Below are 17,669 nucleotides of genomic sequence, written 5' to 3' on the forward strand. Positions count from 1 at the left end.
AGACAAAAACTCATCACATCCGGGAGTAATAGAAGCACTTCATGGTCGCCTAAAGCAACTCGAAAAAGAAAGCCAGTACCAGCAAGAAGGCGGCAAGGATCTACAAAGAGAGGTAAGACGACGTCGAGAATTGGAAGATAAACTCCTACAACTTGAAGCCGATCTCAAAGCAAAGGCTACCCGGACCACCCCTGAGGACAACTCTCGCAAGGATCAAGATCCATTCACTAGAGAAATCATGAAGACTAAAATCCCTAAAGACTTCAAACTCCCGGATATGACCTTGTACGATGGCACTACAGATCCCAACCATCACCTCAGCAACTTCAGAAGCAGAATGTACCTCACCGACGCCTCAGACGCCGTTCGCTGCAAAGCTTTTTTAACGACTCTCACGAAGACAGCAATTAGGTGGTTCGACAACTTGCCTCCTAAGTCCATCTCAAGCTTTGACGACCTAGCCAAAAAGTTCTTGGCCAGATTCTCCATCCAAAAAGACAAAGCCAAGCATGCCCCCAGTCTACTAGGAATCAGACAAGGAGATCGGGAAAGTCTTCGCAACTACATGGAAAGATTCAACAAAACATGCCTGGATATACAAAGTTTGCCAACAGAGGCCGCTATCATGGGCCTCATCAACGGCTTACGAGAGGTACTTTTCAGCCAATCTATATCAAAGAAATACCCCACATCTCTGGATGAGGTGCAAGAGCGGGAAGAGAAGTACATCAACATGGAAGAAAATTCCCGACTTGGGGAGGCCTCGAAATCCGATTTCACCTACCGAGATAAAGATAAAGAATCCAAGAAGAAGGAAGATCGAACGGGGGTAAAAATAAAAAAAGTATCATAATTATACCCCTCTTCGGGTGTCCCTGGTGGATATTTACAAAGAAGTTTGTAACACAGAAAAGATACCCCCAGCTCGACCACTCAAAGGCAAAAGAGGAGGAGGAAATCGGAACGAATACTGTGAATATCACCGGGTCCGAGGACATTCCACCAACAAATATTTTGATTTAAAAAATATCATAGAAAAATTAGTAAGAGAAGGAAAACTAAATCAGTATCTGGCCACCCAAGATGATGAGCAAAGAAAAAGACGAAGAGATGAAGATATCGGACGAGCTGAGCGATCACCTCGTACGCCAGAAAGACATGTCCACATGATACACGAAGGATTTGCAGGAGGAGGAATCTCCAAGTCATCCCGCAAAAGATATCTCAAAGAAGTTTATCATGTCGAAGGGAAGGAGGAAGCACCCGACATCCCTGCAATCACATTCACCAAAGAAGACGCATCAGGTGTCATCACAGGACACGACGATCCCATGGTCATCACCATTAATAGACCAAGGGAGCTCCACCGACATCTTATTCAAAACTGCCTTCGACAAGCTCGGCTTAGAAGAAAAGGAACTTAGAGCATACCCGAACAGCCTGTTCGGACTGGGCGATACCCCAGTACAACCACTGGGATACATGTCACTACATACAACCTTCGGAAAAGAGAACCAATCCAGAACACTCAAGATAGACTACATCGTGGTCGATGTGAGTTCAGCCTATAATGCCTTAATAGGTCGGACAACACTAAATCAACTCGGCACAATAGTCTCAACTCCACATCTATGCATGAAATTTCCAACTACAGAAGGGATAGCTACAATAAAAGCAGATCAAAGGATGGCACGCCGCTGTTATAACGAAAGTCTAAACCTTAGAGGCAGAGGAGAAGAGTTTCATACAATTGAGCTTGGTGGAGTTCAGAGGCGAGAAGAACTCCGTCCACAGCCCGAAGGTGAAGTAGAGAAAGTTCAGATCGGAGATACCTCGGACAAAACAACTAATATTGGCACGATTCTAAAAGGAAACACAAAAGAATTACTAGTACAGTTCTTACGAGATAATGTCGATCTCTTCGCATGGAAAGCCACAGACATGCCAGGCATAGACCCCAAGCTAATGTGTCACAAGTTGGCGGTTTATTCAGGATCTCGGCCGGTACAGTAGAGACGAAGAAAACTTGGGCCAGAATGATCCCAAGCTGTGGAAGAACAGGTACCAGCACTACTGAAGGCAGGATTCATAAGAGAAGTCAAGTACCCACTATGGCTAGCTAACGTCGTCTTGGTGAAAAAATCAAATGGGAAGTGGCGAATGTGCACCGACTACACCGACCTCAACAAAGCCTGCCCAAAAGATCCTTACCCACTCCCAAGTATCGACGTTCTGGTAGATGCTTCCTCATGATATAGATACCTCTCATTTATGGATGCATATTCCGGATACAACCAAATCCCCATGTATCCACCAGATCAAGAAAAGACCTCGTTTTTTACGCCAAAAGCAAATTACTGCTACATTGTGATGCCTTTCGGTCTCAAGAATGCGGGAGCTACTTATCAAAGGCTAATGAATAAAGTCTTTTCAGATCATATCGGAAAAATCATGGAAGTCTACGTGGACAACATGTTAATAAAGACACAAAGCGAAGAAACATTATTTTCCGACCTGGCCCAAGTGTTCGACACTATAAAGAAGCATAACATGCGACTCAATCTCACAAAATGCACCTTTGCAGTAGAAGCGGGCAAATTCTTAGGTTTCATGCTCACACAAAGAGGAATTGAAGCAAATCCAGACAAATGCCAGGCTATACTCAACATGAAGAGCCCAACTTGTGTCAGAGAGGTACAACAACTCAACGGGAGATTGGCAGCCTTATCCAGATGCTTAGCAGGATCAGCTATAAGATCTCTCCCCTTCTATGCCACTTTAAGGAAAGAAAAGAAGTTTGAATGGACAATGGAATGCGAGCGAGCCTTCCAGGATTTTAAAAATTTCCTGGGACGACTACCTATCGTAACTCGACCATGAGAGGAAGAACCACTCGTATTATACCTTGCAGTAGGAAGTCAGGCAGTAGCCTCAGCACTGGTTTGAGAGGACGACAAAGGGCAACAGCCTGTATATTTCATCAGTAAAGTGCTGCAGGGATCCGAGCTGAATTACCAAAAATAAAAAAGTTCACCTACACTCTCATACTGACATCTCGACGACTTCGCCCGTACTTCCAGGCCCACACCGTTAGGGTTCGGACCGACCAGCCCATAAAGGGGATACTGCAGAAAACAGATCTAGCAGGCAGAATTTTACAATGGGCAGTCGAGTTATCCGAGTTCGACCTCCAATATGAAGCTCGGACAGCCATTAAATCACAACACTTGGCCGATTTCATCGCAGAATTCACAGATACCCTAGAAACCCCCACAGAATGGAATCTCTACGTGGACGGGTCTTCAAATAAAACTGGAAGCGGCGCATGTGTGATAATAGAAAGCAACCAAGGAACCCAAGTTGAGCTTTCCCTTAAATTTGGGTTCCCAGCCTCAAACAACCAGGCGGAATATGAAGCGTTACTAGCTGGTTTGAAGCTGGCTAAGGAGGTTGGAGCTCAAAAACTCAACATCTTTAGCAATTCACAAGTAGTCACCTCACAAATAACAGGAAACTACCAAGCCAAAGATCCCACCATGAAAAAGTATTTGGATAAAACCAAGGAACAGCTCGGACAATTCAGGGAATATAAGATCTGCCATATACCCCGTGAACAAAATGCCCGAGCCGATGCACTCTGAAAACTAGCCAGCACCAAACCAGGGGGCAACAATAGATGCCTCATCCAGGAAATGCTGCAGAATCCATCAATCTCGGAAGAGGAAAAAGTCCTAGCCATAACAAGTCAAGATCAAGGATGGATAACCCCCATAATTAATTACCTCAAAACAGAAACACTCCCCACAAATGAGAAGGAGGCAAAGAGGTTAAAACGGGAGGCTCAGTACTACACCATCATAAACAACACCCTATATAAAAGAGGGATCTCAACACCACTACTAAAATGTGTGCCGACCTCCAACACAAGGGAAGTTTTAGAGGAAGTACACAGTGGCATTTGTGGCAATCATCTTGGGGCACAAGCTCTCACCAAAAAGGTACTTCGGGCGGGATTCTACTGGCCAACTCTACAAAAAGAAGCTACAGAGTTTGTAAGAACATGCCCACCATGCCAGAAACATGCCAACTTTCACATCGCCCCGCCAGAAGAGCTCATCAGCGTAACCTCACCTTGGCCATTTGCAAATGGGGACTTGATCTTCTCGGACCCTTTCCCCAGGGATCAGGACAAGTCAAATTCCTCATAGTCGGAGTAGACTATTTTACAAAGTGGATTGAGGCAGAGCCCCTAGCCAACGCCACTGCTCAAAGAAGCCAGAAATTCCTATATAGGAACATTATCACGAGGTTCGGAGTTCCATACTCCATCATCACAGACAATAGCACTCAATTCACAGATGCAGGCTTCAGGAGATTAATAGCCGACTTGAACATAAAGCACCAGTCCACCTCCGTCGAACATCCTCAAGCCAATGGACAGGCCGAAGCTGCCGACAAAGTCATATTGGCTGGGTTGAAATGGAGACTGCAAGATGCAAAGGAAGCTTGGGCCGAAGAACTTCCACAAGTCCTATGGGCATATCGAACAACGCCACATTCCACCACAAACGAATCACCATTTCGACTAGCATATGGAATGAAGGCAATGATCCCAATAGAGATCGAGGAATGGTCGCCTAGAGTAGTCCACTACAATGAAGAAGCCAACTCTCAACTTCAAAGAGAAGAGCTCGACCTACTTCCGGAAATCCAAGAAAGTGCCCGGATCAGGGAAGAAGTGCTAAAGCGAAAAATGGCTTCAAGATATAATCAAAGGGTAGTGCCAAGAGGTTTCGCTGAGAATGATCTCATCCTAATCCGAAATGATATTGGGACAACTCGACCCGGAGAATGAAAGCTGGCAGCAAACTGGAAAGGACCCTACCGAGTCATAGAAGTACTTGGAAAAGGCTATTACAGACTCGCCGAACTCGATGGACGAGAGCTTCCCAGATCATGGCACGCCTGCAACCTAAGAAGGTATTATAGCTAGAGAAGGTAACAGATCTCGGATGCACTCTTTTTCCTGAAAAGGTTTTTTAATGAGGCACCAAGTTGAGATCCAGAAATTATACGACTTAAAGGGATGAAAAACTCCCGCATGAATATATTTGCACTTGCTTTTGAATAAAATATATTTTTAGATATTCTACAAATTCTCAAGACACATTAATCTGAAGCATTCATCGTCCGATTATAAAGCAACAGATCGGAAGAAAGTGAAAAACAGATTCACTGCACGATCACAATGGAGGACCAATAAAGGTCGACCGAAGAAAGACAGAAACCACCTTCTACAAATCGGCAAAGATGAACACAGAATAATGCAAGAAGTTATCGAAAGTGATCCAAAAAAAGAACCTGACGAGGTCTTATGGATTGCTAAATAATAACTTAAAGACTGGCCGACATAGAGAAGTCAGACCAAGTCAACCCAAGTTATCAGCAAATCCCTGGAAAGAGGTCTGGCCAACCCTATAAAAGAGAAATTGCTATAACTTAGAAGAGATCGACCTAACGAAGTCGGTCTCCTACAAAAATAAGTTATAAAAGTAATCCCTGAAAGAGACTTGACAAAGGTCCAAGAAAGAGGATTACAAAATAACTTAGAAGAGATCGACCTAACGAAGTCGGTCTCCTACAAAAATAAGTTATATAAGTAATCCCTGAAAGAGACCTGACAAAGGTCCAAGAAAGAGGATTACAAAATAACTTAGAAGAGATCGACCTAACGAAGTCGGTCTCCTACAAAATAAGTTATATAAGTAATCCCTAAAAGAGACCTGACAATGGTCCAAGAAAGAGGATTACAAAATAACTTAGAAGAGATCGACCTAACGAAGTCGGTCTCCTACAAAATAAGTTATATAAGTAATCCCTGAAAGAGACCTGACAAAGGTGTAAGAAAGAAGATTACAAAATAACTTAGAAGAGACCGACCTAACGAAGCCGGTAACCTACAAAAATAAGTTATAAAAGTAATCCCTGAAAGGTACCTGACAAGGGTCCAAGAAAGAGGATTACAAAAATAACTTAGAAAGAAGACAACATAAAGAAGTCGACCTCCTACGAAAAGTTATAAAAGTAGTCCTTAAAAGAGACCTAACAAAGGTCCAAGAAAGAGGATTACGAAATAACTTAGAAGAAATCGACGTGACAAAGTCGGTCCACTACAAAAATAACTTGGAAAAAGACGACGTAAAGAAATCGGTTATAGATAATTACAAGCAAGTAAACCGAAATACAAATTGGATCCACACATCTACGACCTCCAAGTACAAAGCAGTTCAAAGAGGCCGAGCAGCAAGGCTCCAGTATTCTAAAAACCCAGAAAAGTGCCAAGACAAGTGTAAACAAGCATGCTATACAATATTATAAACCTTTAGGGTCAAGCCCAAAAGCTTGAAAGCTACTTTTTTTTAAAACAAAAGTTGCTAAAGAAGCAACCAAAAGGAGTACCAGCAGTCAGAAAAATATTCAACTATACAAAATAAAGAGTTTTAAAGCCCACAAGCCGGGCCAACTACGCAAACATCCAAAGAAAATTCAGCTAAGATTAGAAGACTTCTCGGCAGCATCAGTCTGAGGAGAAGGAAGGCGAGTCTGAATAGGCACAGCATCCACGGTTCCATCATCCCGGTTCAGAATCTGGCAATCTTGGTTAGACATAACTGGAGGAACTGAAGAGGTTGACACTTTGGCAGAAGACACAGGGGGAGGTTCAACATCATCATCATCCTGGTCATCAGGGACAATCTTACCATCCTTCACAACATTATCCAAGCTAAAAAGAGTAAGGCCGGCCTCAGGAGCAATAATCCGAACCTGCTCCCTCAAGCTCTCATAGGCAGCAGTTATGCTCCCAACAAGATGACCTTGGAGCTCGGAGTAATCAGCTCGGGCATTCTCCAACTCCTCCCTCAGGCGCACCACCTCCCGATAAGATGTCACATAACTGTCCTTATGCCTCAATGCCGTGTCCTCGGCCAACCACATAGAAGCCGCCAGAGCAAGGGAACTCGCCTTTTCGTTCTCCAGATCCTTCTCCAACTTGGCTATCTTTACCTCAAGCTCTTCCTTCAGGCCCTTCATCCAGTCGAACTCCTGTTTAGCCTCCTCCATAAATTCCTTGGTGGCATGGAGAGGAAGATTCTGAGCAGTTCGGTACAGGGCGGCCCCCATATATGCCATTTTAACACTGTTTCGGGTCATAAAATCCAGATGGCGAAGGATTGACACATCATCCATGGGGAGGATACCGTAGGGACCGATTTGCTGATCTACGAATTCGATTGCATTAAAATCAGGTGCGTCAAGGTTAAAGGCCTCAATTGTTTTCTGTTTCTTATTGGGAGGAGCACCAGAAGCAATGGCAGAAGCCTGTGGAGGACCAGTTAGACGAACTCGAGGAGTGAGAATCACTTTCCTTGGCCTAGGAGAACTTGGCATGGGCGGCTTCACTGGAACTTGAGAAGACCCCTCTCCGGCCGCCTTGGCCGAGATGTTTTGAGCAGCAGAAGCCTTCTTCGCCTTCTTGTAGGCCTTCATGGAATCATTATTTTTTGACATCTCTGAAAATACAGAATCAACCATAAATGATGAGTTACAACATAGGAGAAGAAAAGCTCAGACACAAGCATAAAAACAAGTCAGACAGTACCCAAAGCAGTTCGAACCAAAGATGGGTCACTCAAGAATCTTTTTGTATCCAGATGGGGTGGTTCCCCCCACAAATCTTCAAGAACGACTACAAAAGCCCGCTCAACCTCATTAAGCATCTCCCAGTTATAATGTGGCACTCTCACATTCTTTTGCCACTCTAGAGGAAAAGTAGGCTCGTCATTCTCATCAAGAAAAAAGGGGCAGACCCCCTCAACAGCACGGACTCGGAAGAAATATTTTTTAAAATCTTTAAAAGACTCATCATACATGGCAAAAACTTTATGATCCTGGGCCGATCTGAAAAAAACCCAGGAAGCTTTCTTTTTGGAAGAACCTCCGGGCTTGGCCGAGACAAAAAGATAGAGGAAAAGAGTTTGAGAATGTGTTATGCCTAACTCTTGGCAAAACAGTTGAAATATCTTGATAAAACCCCAGGAATTCGGATGAAGCTGGGATGGAGCAATGTTACATGACCACAACAAGTCGGTTTCGAAAGCAGTAAAAGGAAAAATAACGTCCAACTGGCTGAAGAAATATTCATAGGCGTAGAAAAAGGGACGCTCCCCCTCGACGAAAGTAGGAAAACAAGCCCTCTCATCAGAGTCAGAAGCTACAAGCTCATAATCCCTCTCCCAAGCACTGTTACCACAGATCCTATGACGTTTCCTCAGTTCTACACAAAATTCAGCATCCACGACAGAGACACACATTAGGATAAGGGAGTCCAGCCAATCGAACATCCCCTCGGGAAGTTTGGAAGACACCTCTACAATGTTAGTGCGAGATGACATGAGGCCAACTAATACTACAAAAAGAAAAAAATATTGGATTACTAAAAAACATCTCGGAGGAAGGGCAAAGCAACTTGACTAATGTGATACAGACGAACAAACAGAAAAGGAAAACCCCAAGACTCAAACTAAAGTCCTGGGGCATCCTTTGAAGGCAGTGGCAAAGAAAGGTTTCAGGAAAAATCTACATCTTACGTCTCGGCATCCCCCAAACAAAAAGAAGATTTCAAACAGCAAACATTTTCATAGGAGAAAGACAAAACACAAAAAAGTACAAAAAGTCATCAAAGCCACTGTCTTTTTACAAAAAGCTTCGACAACACCAAACATACCAAGCAGAGAATCATCAAAGACACAGCCTTTTCTCCAGAATCAAACAAAAACCATCATCGAAAGCACAAGCAGAAACGGTGATAACATGCAAAATCCCTAGAAGCATCAAGTAACAGGAAAGGCGAAAAAGTTCATACGAAAGACGAAGAAACTCCCAGAACGTACCATACAACAGCAATTAGGCACAACAAAAATAGAAAGATCCAAACTTTCTCCAAGCAAAATCAAAACTTCACCACAAAACCAGAGCCAAAGCAACAAAAGAGAAAAGTAATTGCAAAATGGAACTAACCTGGAGAAATGAGAAGTTTCGGAAGAAGTAGAAAGGAAGGAATCACTGGACCACTGGAAGGCACCGCAACGCAAGAAAAGACAGAGACAGAGAAAACGAAGGAGTTACAAAGAAAAAGGAAGAAGAGAAATCATTTTTCTGAGGAAGCAAAATTCAAAATAAGGCCAGGAGAAACGGGGCAATTAATACGAATTAATGAAGGTATTAAACCCTCGCACGTTCCCTAGAACAAAGCGCTAACACAAAGCGTGCATTTTTAGAGAAAAAACGTTCTACATTCAAAAAAAGCTCTACAAAGAAAGGAATCAACAAAAGTGCTTGAGTTCGGCTTCGCTATAAAAAGTTCGAAGTCAAAAAACTCGACCTCAAAGCAGAAGACCGAGCTCAAGCAGGGGCACTGTTCATACCCTGGGTCGAGCTATCCGACCTGTGATGATTGGCGACAAAGCGACCGACCTCTTCAGGTCAGGCTACCCGACCTCTTCTCAAAGAGGTCGGCCAAATCGACAGGAAAGCCCAATAAAGGGCCCAAATAGAGGAACACGACCCAAATCCAAAAGCAATCTAAGCCTACAGAGATAAAGGCGGTTCCCTTAAAGATAAGCTGACTTCACCATAAGATAAGATAAGATAAGATAACTAACTTATCTTATCGAGAAAGGTCAGCCCACAGTATTATAAATACACTAGAGCACCTAGGTATAACTCATACTCTGATTCTACTAAAAACCTGTTTAATACCCATGCTAACTTAAGCATCGGAGTCTCTTGCAAGTACCCCCCACCCTCCGGTGACCAAGGATCAAAGGTGCAGCCAGTCCAACAAGTCGGACACAACAGTACCGGCCACAACTAGCCAGCCGAACACGTCATCTCTGACCAGTACAGAAGATCTCATTCGAGATCGACCTATAGTTACAGGTAACCCTCGGAACAACAAGAAATTAAGGAGATGACTAGCGAGAAGCGACGCGGACGCATGGCTTACGTGACCGCGCGAAATGGAGAAATTGTAGTGATGCGCTCGCGTGCCTGACGCGAACACATGGATTGGAAACTGCACAAGTGACGCGAATGCATGGACGACGCGCATGCGTGGCAAGGCAAAATGCTGGATGACGCGAATGCGTGGATGACGCGATCGCATGACGTGCGCGATCTGCAGAATTCGAAGAATTCGTTGGGGGAGATTTTGGGCCATGTTTTGACCCAGTTTTTGGCCCAGAAAAACAGATTAGAGCCAGGGAACATGCAGAGACCAGGGGAGATTCATTTCGCATGATTTTTTTAGTTTGAGATCTGATTTTACTCCTCTTCTAGATTTTCTCTCTACACATTCATAGTTCTTAGGATTTTGTTTTTATTGCTTTTTGGATTGGGATATTGAGAAGAGTTGTTACCTCCACCAAGACTTCATCATTCTAGTTTGTTTCCTTACTTGTCACTTACTCTTTCATATCTTTAATTTGTTCAGAGTTACTATTGGATTATTTTTAGAATTTATTAATACAAGAACTATTTTTTTTTTAATTAATCTTTTTTATTATTATTCATCATGTTTTCCTTTATTTCCCTTTCGTATTTTGTGAAGTTTACATTCATAATGAGCGAGTAGTTCCATAACTTAATTGGGAGTGATTGAAAGGTGAACCTTGAGTTAGAATGCTCAAGAGTAAAATTGTAATTGGGTTTATTGTTGGATCGCTCTCTAATCACTGACACTAATCCTTCCCAAGGGAGAGGATTAGAACTTGTGAATAGAAATAGACTTCCAACTTGCTTGACTTTCCTCTACCTGGTAAGGGATAACTAAGCAGAACAACCTTCAATTATCGATTAATCTTGGGAGAACTCCAACAAGGATAGGACCTCCGACTAATCTACTCCCGGTCAAGATTTTTATTTAAATTACATAAATTCTCTGATTTAATTTCCTGTTTATCAACTCAAAACCATTTTTGAAAATATCTGATTAATAAAATAGCACATCTTTCTGCAACTCATTGGGAGACGACCTGGGATTCATACACCCAGTATTTTAATTCTAATTTTGTGATAACCCTTCTAAATTGATAAGTGAATTTTTGTTGGTTAAGAACTGTACTTGCAACGTATCTCTTACATTAATTTCTTAATCCGCCAATTTTTGCCACGTCAATTTTTGGCACCATTGCCGGGGAGTTGCAATAGAGTGCTAAGTTATTGATTGGAATTTATTTATTTGAATTTTATTTTATTTTGCTACTATGAGCTGCATGTTTCTTTTATTAAATGACGCGTTCACTTCCTGATCCAAGCTTGCCAGTATTTGATCCTGAGATTGAAAGAACTATTTCACGTATAAGGCAAGCTCGGCGTCGGTTAGTCCTCTCCGAGGGCGAATCTGAAACGTCACTTGAGGAAGAAACAAGCTCCCTTTCTACTGATTTGGTTGATTTACGTGCAGGTGACATGGCAGCACCTAGGAGAGTTACTATCCAGGAGGCTGGAGCCCATGATTTTACACTGCAACCGTTTCAAGCGCAGCACCCAGCGGTGGCTACAGATTTTGAAATAAAGACTGCACTACTTAACTTGATGCCTAAGTTTCATGGCTTACCTACTCAAGAGCCTATCAAGCACCTTAGGGATTTCTAGGCAGCCTATTCTACTGTCAGGCGTGATGGTGCAGATGAAACTTCTATTCTGTTAAAAGCCTTCCCATTCTCTCTTGAGGGAAAGGCGAGAGAGTGGTACTAGACTCAACCCGCAGCAACTGTTTCTGACTGGGATATGCTTAGAAGAGAATTTTTGGAAAAATTCTTTCCAGCTGAAGTTACTGATAAACTGAGGAAAGACATTTCCGTGATTGTTCAGGACGAATCCGAGACTCTCTACGAATACTGGGAGCGCTTCAACAATCTTCTGGAAGCATTCCCCCACCATATGATTGACAAGATAGTGTTGCTCGGCTACGTCACACAGGGCATGAGGCCTCAAGATAAGACCACATTGGAAAGTGCTAGTAATGGGTCTATGAAAAAGTACAAGACCACCGATGAGGCATGGAAATTGATCAGCGATTTAGCTGAATCTACTCAGAAACACAGGCAGAAACAAAGCCGGTCAAAAGCTGTTGCAGAGGTATCTTCTAGCAAAGAGACTACTGCTCTGACTCAGAGTATATGTGAAATGACCAACTTACTGAAGCAGATGCAGTTGAGTCAACAACAGGCTCAGTAAAGCCAACAGTTAGTCCCACAGAGAGTGTGCGGAATTTGTGCTGATTATAGTCATTATACTGATGAATGTCTGCAGCTCCAACAGGAAGACAATACTGTAGCAGCCACTCTTAACTTTTATGACTGCCCCAATCAAGGATACAATCAAGGTGGCAGATACAACCATAGATGGCAGGACAATTCCAACCAAGGTTGGAGAGATAATTCTAACCAGGGCTGGAGGGACAACAATAACAGAGGAGGCAGAGACAATTAGGGAAATCAGAGGTGGAATAATAACATCAACAGGTAGCAGAACCAGAACCAACCTTACAGAGCACCTCACCTGAGGCAATCCCAAGGACCACAGCACAACCAACAACAAGTTCCTCAGATCACTTATTCTAATTCCTCTCCAAATGACGAGGTATTTTAATCTCATATGGGATCATCCAATACTTCAAACACTCAACATGCAAGCTCCAGTGGAATTCCTTTTCAACCCTTACCCAATCCAAAGGGTGGCATCAATGCCATCACCCTAAGGTCCGGAACCACACTGCAAGAGAGGAATCAGGAGGAGCCAAACCCACCAGAACATGCCTCAGCTGAAGAGGTGGTGGAAGTAGAAGATGCTGAAGAGGAAGAGGACATACAAGACATGGTTGAAGAAGAAGAAGCTCAACCACAGAAAGAAGCACCAAAGGATGCTGACGCTGCAGAAAATGCCCTTCCTATTCCATTTTCACAAATTGCAAGGAAGCCCAGGAAGAAAATGGAACTTGATCCCAAAATGGTAGAAATATTCAAAAAGGTTGAGGTAACTGTTCCCCTTTTTGATGTTATTCAGTAGGTACCTAAATACGCAAAGTTTCTAAGAGATTTATGTATACATAAAGACAAAATTAATGAATTAGAAACTATTCCTTTAGGTAGTTCTATATCTGCTTAATGGGAGGTATACCTGAAAAGTGTAGTGATCCAGGTCCATGTATGGTTAATTGTACTATTAGAGGTGTGATCTTTTTTGACTGCATGTGTGATTTAGGAGCATGTGTTAGTATAATGCCTTTGTCTATATATGATAATTTGAGGCTCCCTCCCTTAAAAAGGTCGGCAGCTCATTTTGTGTTAGCAGATAAAAGCATTATTACAGTGGTTGGAATTGCTGAAGATGTATTAGTGAGCATTAAGGGGCTCATATTTCCCATTGACTTCTATATCCTGGAAATGCCCCCTAATGACTCAGGAAGGCCATCATCAATTCTGCTTGGAAGACCATTCTTGAAGACTTCAAAGTTCAAGATGGACCCATTTTCAGGAACTTATTCTTTTGAAATAGATGGCAGAATAGTAAAATTCAGTTTAAATAAAGCTATGAAGCACCCTCCGGATGATCATTCTATCTCCCAGTGTGACATCATAGATGAAACCGTGGCTGAAGTTCACCAGGAGGAATTAGAAGAGAAGTACATAGGATAAGGTCCAAGTGTGGGGACATTTTCAGAGGACAATGAGAGCACTTCACCATTATCACCAGCTCCAGATGATCCAGACCCTGGCTATAAGCAGAAGTTAGAATTAAAACCCCTCCCTCCACACCTCAAGTATGCTTACCTTGAGAACAAGCAGAAGTTTTCAGTTATCATTGCAAGGGGACTCACTTCCCAACAAGAAGAACAGCTACTCAGTGTGCTGAGAAAACACAAGAAAGCAATTGGATGGAGCCTAGTAGATATAGTGGGCATCAACCCTCAAGTTTGCGAGCACAGAATATTCATAGAAGAGGGAGAAAAGCCTGTCCGTCAACCTCAAAGAAGACTGAATCCCACCATCTTAGAAGTTGTCAAGAAAGAAGTGACCATACTACTTGAAACAGATATTATTTACCCCATCTCAGATAGCGAATGGGTCAGTCCAGTACAAGTGGTGCCCAAGAAGTCTGGAATCACAACAGTGAGAAATGAGCATGGAGAGCTTCTGACAACTAGAGTGCAGAATTCATGGAGAGTTTGCATTGACTATAGGCGTCTCAACCAAGCCACTCGCAAGGATCATTATCCCTTGCCATTCATTGATCAGATGCTTGATCGCCTGTCAGGTAAATCCCATTATTGCTTTTTAGATGGTTATACAGGCTATTTTCAAATCCATATAGCTCCTGAAGATCAGGAAAAAGGCTACTTTTACATGTCCTTTTGGAACTTATGCTTATAAGAGAATGCCCTTTGGCTTATGCAATGCACCAGCCACTTTCCAAAGGTGCATGATGAGACTTTTCACTAACCTTATTGAGAACTGTATGGAGGTTTTTATGGATGATTTTAGCGTCTAAGGTGATTCATTTAGCCTTTGCTTAGATAGTTTATCTAGAGTATTAGATAGATGTGTTAGTACGAACCTTGTATTGAATTTTGAAAAATGTCACTTTATGGTAAAACAAGGGATTGTACTAGGACATGTTATGTCTAGTACTGGCATTTTTATAGATCCAGCAAAGGTGGATGTTATTTCTAGTTTACCTTACCCCTCCTCTGTGAGGGAAGTCCGTTCGTTCCTTGGCCATGCAGGTTTTTACCGGAGATTCATTAAGGACTTCAGTAAGATAGCACTACCCTTATCCAGACTACTACAGAAAGACACTGAGTTCGAGTTCAGTGAGGATTGCAAACAAGCGTTTGATAAGCTGAAGACCGCCCTGACTCAAGCTCCAATTGTGAGAGGACCAGACTGGAGCCAGCCATTTAAAATCATGTGCGATGCTTCCAATCATGCAGTAGGAGCGGCGCTGGCTCAGCGTGAAGGTAAGGATCCTTTTGTAATTGCTTATGCGTCTAAGACTTTAGACGCCACTCAGTCTAATGACACTACTATGAGAAAGAGCTTCTTGCTATTGTTTTTGCTCTGGATAAATTCCGAGCCTATTTACTTGGTGCTAAAGTAGTAGTGTACTCAGACCACGCAGCTCTAAAGTATTTATTAGCTAAAAAAGAGTCCAAACCAAGGCTTATACGTTGGATACTGCTACTACAAGAATTTGATTTAGAAATTAAGGATAGGAGTAGTAATCAGAATCTAGTGGCAGACCACTTGAGTCGCCTTGAGCACATTAGGGATGACTCCACTCCTATAAATGATAATTTCCCATTCGACAACTTACAAGTAGTATCTGAAGTAGTCCCTTGGTATGCGCTTGTAGCTAATTATCTAGTTAGCCACACTTTTCCTCCAGACTTTACTAAGCATCAAAGAGACAAGCTGAAAGGCGAGTCCAAATATTATATATGGGATGACCCATATTTATGGAGATGTGGCGCTGACCAGGTAATTAGACGGTGTGTGCCTCAATCAGAATTCCAGTCCATTTTTGAGGCCTGCCACTCATCTGAGAGTGGAGGACATTTTGGCCCTCAAAGAACAGCTAGAAAAATTTTAGACTGTGGATTCTGGTGGCCTACTCTTTTTAAAGACGCTGCTGAATTTTGTAAATCTTGTTCCCCATGCCAAAGGTTTGGTAATATATCCAAGAAGGATGAGATGCCTCAACAGATTATGCTTTTCTGTGAAATTTTTTATGTTTGGGGCATTGACTTCATGGGTCCATTTCCAAATTCTAAAGGTTATTTTTATATATTGTTAATTGTAGATTACGTTTCTAAATGGGTGAAAGCAATTCCTACCCGCACTGATGATGCTAACACTATTGTTTCCTTTGTTAGAAACCATATTATTTGTCGCTTTGGATCACCACGAGCAATCGTGAGCGATCAAGGCACCCATTTCTGTAACAGGAGACTAATAGGATTACTGAAGAAGCATGGGATAATTCATAAAGTGGCAACAGCCTACCATCTCTAGACCAATGGGCAAGCCGAGGTGTCTAACAAAGAGATAAAGCGTATATTGCAGAAGATAGTCAAACCTCATAGAAGAGACTGGAGCACCAGGCTACAAGATGCACTATGGGCATACATAACAGCATACAAGACACCCATTGGGATGAGTCCCTTCCGCTTAGTTTATGGAAAAGCCTGTCACCTCCCAGTTAAGGTAGAGCACAAAGCCTTTTGGGCAGTGAAGGAGTGCAACATGGGATTCGAGAAAGATGGAGCTGAAAGGAAGTTGCAACTGCAAGAGATAGAAAGCCTTCGCCTAGAAGCTTATGAGAACTCAAGGCTGTACAAGGAAAAGATGAAGGTTGTGCATGATAAGCACATCAAGAGGAGAGAGTTTAAACCTGGGGACTTTGTCCTCCTTTACAACTCTAGACTGAGGCTCATGCCAGGCAAGTTGAGATCAAGATGGGAATGTCCATATAGAGTAGAGAAGGCTGGGCCATACGGAGTTTTCCACCTGAGTCATCCTTCAAGCTCTGAATTCATCAAAATTAATGGACATCGCTTAAAGCTATATCATGGTGAGAAGGTGATGAAAAACAAGGAGCTAGAGATCTTTCTCTTGGAGGATCCACCCACAGCAGAAGACTGAGCTAGTGGAGCGTCCAACTTAAGGACGTTAAAGCAAAGTGCTAGGTGGGAGACAACCCACCATGCTACGATCGTTCCTTTCTTTCTTCTTAGTTTTCTTTTTTTTCAATAACTCTTCTCATTTTTAGCACATATAGTTTGCATCTTCATTTGCATAATTGCATATACAAAAAAAAAAAAGCGAAGAGAGAGGAAGAAAGCGGCATGTGACGCGACAGCGTCACCGACGCGTCCGCGTCGTATTGGCCCTGGGAAGAAAAAGCAAACTTAACAGAAAGTCACGCGAGACCGTGGCTGGAGGCGTGCCTGTGGCACAAATTGACCCACGCGACCGCGTCATTGATGCATCCACGTCATGTGGGAGAAATGCCTCCCACGCGTCCGCGTCAAGCACGCGAACGCGTGCCCTGAAAATTGACATAAGAAAGGGTGCACGGCAGCAAATTGTGATGGAGTGGCGCTAGAATAGTGCTAGTTGCACAAGCCCTACCACGCGAACGCGTGCCCAACGCGTCCGCGTCGTCTTCCAATATTGGTCATCCACGCGATCGCGTGCACCACGCGAACGCGTCACCCTGGAATTTGGCAACAATGAGTCTCGAACAGAGAGTTGTGCGAGCGCGAGGCTGCCCTCGCGCCAGTAGCACAGAACGAGTCACGCGTCCGCGTGAGCAACGTGTCTGCGTCGATTCATCTAAGCCCCATTCACGAGAACACATACCCCACGCGTCCGCGTCGCTCGCGCCGCACAGCTTATCCAAACCTGCCAAAATATCTTATCTTTTTCTTCCCCAAATCCTACTTTTCTTTTCCCTCCTTATTTTCTTCCCCTTCCTTCCTTCTTCCTTCTTTCTCACTTTCTACTTTCTCTCTCTCACCACCATTATCAAGGTTTCTTTTCTTC

This window comes from Arachis ipaensis, chromosome B4 (assembly GCF_059453495.1).
Source record: "Arachis ipaensis isolate K30076 ecotype BB chromosome B4, ASM5945349v1, whole genome shotgun sequence".
NCBI classification, from domain to species: domain Eukaryota; kingdom Viridiplantae; phylum Streptophyta; class Magnoliopsida; order Fabales; family Fabaceae; genus Arachis; species Arachis ipaensis.